Below are 4,772 nucleotides of genomic sequence, written 5' to 3' on the forward strand. Positions count from 1 at the left end.
CTGAATGCAACTATAAGACCTGGAGAGGCTGTCTGGAGCAGCAACGTGAGGGCTCTGAAAAGTAAATATGGCAGGTGGCTTGGGGAAGGAGAGCAGAATCCCAAGTAGCACTGGACCAGTGGTGTGTTACCATTTTTGTATTTGTTTTCTTCCCCCAGTTTCCTAAGGCTTCCACTCAACACATGCTAAAACCTAAAAGTGGGCATCAGTGTCCACAGAGACCTCAAAGAGCAGCACTTTAGTTCTGACTTAAGGAGTAGAAAGGGGTCCTTTAACACTCAGAGAGAGTGGGGAGATCTCTCCTGTGTTTCTCTTTTCTCCATTCTCTAGTGCCCCAGCCCCCAAGCTATCTTTTGGTAGCAGCAGGAGTGACAGCAGCAGCAGCAATAACTCATAGGAACCTAAAACACTGAAAGAGGGAAACTGTCTTCTCTGATGAGAGGCACTATGGTCGCACGAGGATGAGGTGAAACCATGTTGCTTTTCTCTTTTTTTTTTGGACAAATGCTTACCCCCATCACCACCCTCCTTCCCCCCAGGGAAAGGTATTTCACATGCATAAGTTCTGAGTTGGTCAAACACAGCAGCCTTGCAAATGGTCTTCCAAGGAAGCACGAGAGAGGTCAAATAATAATTCTCTGGGAAAAAGGCTTTGAACAAGCTGAAGTTGACTTCTGCCCCCATCCAGCGCTTCTAGGCTTCCAGTTTTCACCACAGTTGTTTGTTGGCTCTTAGTTTTTGAGCCTCCTGATAAAACTGAAAGCAAGAGATGGAACTAGCGCTGCTGAAAACACCACACTGCTCACTGGTTTTATCTGGCTTCAATCATTTTGCTTGATTAAATGCTCTCTAGATTGCTGCAAGCCTTGAGTGAACTTCTGAAGTTCTAATAATTTCAACTCTGATCATTCTTTTGCAAGATTTATTTTGTTGCTTTTATGGAGGAGGGAATTTTTAGATGTCCATACTCTTCCATTTTCACTAACATCACATATATAAAGACTTATATCTGCCATAAAATTTACTGTTTTTACTATAATTTAGGTCTTCTTTCTGCCGCTCCTCATCTTCATCCTCTTTCCTAACTTCCATTTCTTAGATTGAAATCTTCTACCAGCCTCAAGTTACATATGATTTTGATTTTCTCCTAGAGTTTACCCCTAACTTACCAAGAATACACAATAGGACTTTTTTTCTGCCCTTTTTCTAAAGTTTACTTATTTATTTATTTTTTAACATTTTTTGGCCTTGCGGCTTGCAGGATCTTAGTTCCCCGACCAGGGATTGAACCCTCGCCCGGGGCAGTAAATGTGTGGAGTCCTAACCACTGGACCGCCAGGGAAGTCCCTTTCCGAAGTTTTCAATGTTCACTTCTTCCTCACAAAAATGGCAGGTGTAACACAACTGTATCAAACTACTTTTGTTAGCTGACTCTAGAGCATGACCAGCCTGAGCTGTTTCCACGTTCTGCTTCTCACCTGGTGAAACCCCATCACTGACACCTAATCAGGACCATGCCTGTATAGTCACCTGGGTTTCCCAAGCTCTAGCCTCTGCCAACCTCTTTGATGTTATTTCCCAAGGCTCTCTATTTCTTTGCTCATGGCACTGGACCTCATTCACTTTCCAATTTGATGGCCAAATAATCTAGTTCTTTGTTTCCCCCATGGTCTTTGCACTGTTGTTCCCTCTGCGTGAATACTTTTCCTCTTCCCACTGCTACCTTATTAGCTGATTCTGCTACCCAGTTCAATGCTGAGATATGACAGTAGTCTTCAGATGGAAGAAATTTCCCTACTCATTACACTTATAAAATAGCACCATTGAGGGCTTCCCTGGTGGCGCAGTGGTTGAGAGTCCGCCTGCCGATGCAGGGGACACGGGTTCGTGCTCCGGTTAGGGAAGATCCCACATGCCGCGGAGCGACTGGGCCCGTGAGCCATGGCCGCTGAGCCTGCGCGTCCGGAGCCTGTGCTCTGCAACGGGAGAGGCCACAACAGTAAGAGGCCCGCGTACCGCAAAAAAAAAAAAAAAAAAAAATAGCACCACTGAAACCATACTATGCTCCTGCAGATGAGACCCAGTCCTCTGGTTTGTCCAGTTATATCCTATATGAAATAGCCTATTTCATGGTTACTTGACTCTGGAGATTACTGTCATCAACTCCCGATTTTCAATAAGCTTTTGTTTAAAATTAAAATCATCTCTTTCATTTGTTCTGCATTACCAAGATGCAGATCAATGTCCAGTCATAGACTACATCTGATATTAGTGTCCTGCAATCGAAATAAGCATTTTAAGACTTTTCTCCTTAGAATTCTGTGGAAAATTGAGGTATGTATCCAGTTAGGACACTACTTGGTTTTGAATCCTGTAGCTTCTTTTCCTCTCTCTCTTTTCTAAAGCTGGATTCTGGAACCAGAAAAAGCAAAATGCAGCTACCTGATATATTTTTTCTCTTGGTGAGTTCACACAAACAATAATGAACCTGGACAGGAGATATGTAGCCACAACCAGAGAATATAACTCTTTCTATCTATCAGGGGAAATACAAGTCCTTCATTATTTAAAGTTGTCTCTATTTTCTTAGCAGCCTGAAAACATTCATTTTAAATGCTAATGGGAATTACTAGAATGCTCCTGGATACAGAATAGATTCCAAATTTAGTCTTAGCAGCTGTAGGCAATCATCAAACTGAATTACCTGGAGGGATCTGGGAAGATGGCAGATGCTGGTCAATTACCATAACCTAATTGCAGCAGGGCGCCTGGTTTAGATAGGATAGTAAAACTTGTATTAGGCTGGAAAAGAACTATCATTTGTGGGATCTCAAGCAGTTTCTGCTTACTAGGGAGGAAACTAAAATTTGCATTTGGGGAAGACTCTTCTGAGAGAGCACTTTTGGTAATGCAAGTAAGTACCTACTTATTATTGGGGGGGGAGCTTCATATACAGGTGAAAAACCCAAATATATTATAGATGCTTCAGAATGAGCTTAATAAAATGAACTGAAGAGCTTTGACAGAACTATAATGCATGAGAGTTACAGATTTGCTTTTCCAAATCTGAATTATAGCTTCTAATTGCCTTAAAATTTTTTCTTGTTCTCAGTAAATTCTGTGATTCCTATTCAAGATAATTATTCTCTAGAGATCAGGAATACAGATATTGAAGGACGAATGTAAAAAGGAATTTACTTGGCTTGACCCTGAAGACTCTAATCGCAATGCTGTCATTGAAGGCTGAATAACCTAGATTTGTAAAATGTACCACAGTGATTATTCTGTCTGGGTCATTGGGAACTCACAGGAATGGATGGGGTTTGGGTTTCTCTAAGAAAGGTTAGATATTTTAGTTGTCAATCACACTCAGAAAAGTTTAATTATGAGACAGAAAATAAAGTGAACACTGGACTAAGGAAGAGAATAATTTCCTTTTTCTGTTGCTGGTTGGGAACAGTTCAGCCTGTACTCTTAGGTACAGAGATGTTAGAAGCATTCTTGATTGTGGGGTGTTGACCTTCAGCTGAAAGTAAATCAAGAACAGTAAAAGAGGTGAATTCTCAAAGGACTCCATGGTCAGCGTTCCTCTCAGCTTGAATAAACTTTAGACAGGCTTCTCCCAGATTCTAGGTCCTTCCTCTCCCTATTTTAGAGCATTTACTTTAGAAAATGTATAATTGTGTATTCTTTCTCTGCCTCTTTGAAGTGTAAATATTTTAAAAGCCTCCTACTTGTTTTGCATCCCAGGACTGTCTTTCTCAAGGACCTGGGAGCCATCCATTTGAAAGGTAACCATCAAGGAAAATGTGGCCTCTTTCTTCCAGTTTGTGGGAGAATAAGAGCCCAACTTCCACAGGAGTCTTCCTCCAAGTTTTAAACCTTCCTTCTGTCAATAAGATAGGGGAAAGTTTACTTTTCCTTTGAATAAGGCCACTTAGGGAACACGGATGGCCTAGGATGGCCTCTCCCTCCAACCCCAGCTCTAAAAACCTTTCCTGCTCTGCCCTTTGTTTCTGTGGAGTTGAGCTCAGATTGAGTTCTGATCTCTCTCCCCTACAGCAATTACTTTGATAAAGCCTTCCTTACCTGTTGAACTTTGTCCAGTGTAATTTTGCTTTGACCAGATTGGTCCTTTCTAATGTTAGGATGATACTATCTAGCAGTGTGTGCAATTCACTAGTAATGTTTACTACTTGCTTTGATAGGGACTGGATCTTATTTTACAGCCGTGGAATGGTGATGCTGGCCACATGCATTTAACCTCTGTTTGTCTCCAGGGTACTGCTGACACTAGCAGACTCAGAGTCACGATGCACTTGGTTTTGTTAAACTATTTAGGGATTTTGTATAAAAGAAACTTTGGGCACTGGCAAGCACATTCTTTCAACCTCACTTTTCAAATAATTGCTTACTTAGCAAAAATATGAAATCACCATTCTCTCTCAAAATGTGCGGCCCTTGCATGAAAATTTTTAGGTTGACGGAATTATTGGGTTTCTTGATGACATTGTTACATGGATGTTTACGTTCCTCAAACTCACTGAACTATACAATTAAAATAGGTGAATTTTATTGTATGTAAATGGTACTTTTTTTACTAAAGTATAAAAATTTTAATGAAGTAGAAAATAGATTTTTTAAACTAACAAAAAGCTATGAACAAAACAACAGAACAAGAAGTTTTAGCCTTTGTTGTGTTTCTTTGGCTTCTCTTTCCTCAGGTATCAATATTTTATTGAAGCAATCAGAATAAAACCAGTTGTCATGTC

General features: G+C 40.6%; 1 long non-coding RNA gene across 1 annotated transcript; it reads right to left on the reverse strand.

The window, feature by feature from the left end:
* Positions 1 to 480: 480 nt before the first annotated feature.
* Positions 481 to 4,312, reverse strand: LOC125965675 (uncharacterized). Its single transcript, XR_007479885.1, has 2 exons — positions 2,056 to 4,312; positions 481 to 1,830 (listed from the first exon to the last, which is right to left on the reverse strand). It is a non-coding gene; the product is annotated as an uncharacterized LOC125965675 (long non-coding RNA).
* Between the last annotated feature and the right edge of the window lie 460 nt (positions 4,313 to 4,772).

This window comes from Orcinus orca, chromosome 10 (genome assembly GCF_937001465.1).
Source record: "Orcinus orca chromosome 10, mOrcOrc1.1, whole genome shotgun sequence".
Taxonomy (NCBI): Eukaryota; Metazoa; Chordata; class Mammalia; order Artiodactyla; family Delphinidae; genus Orcinus; species Orcinus orca.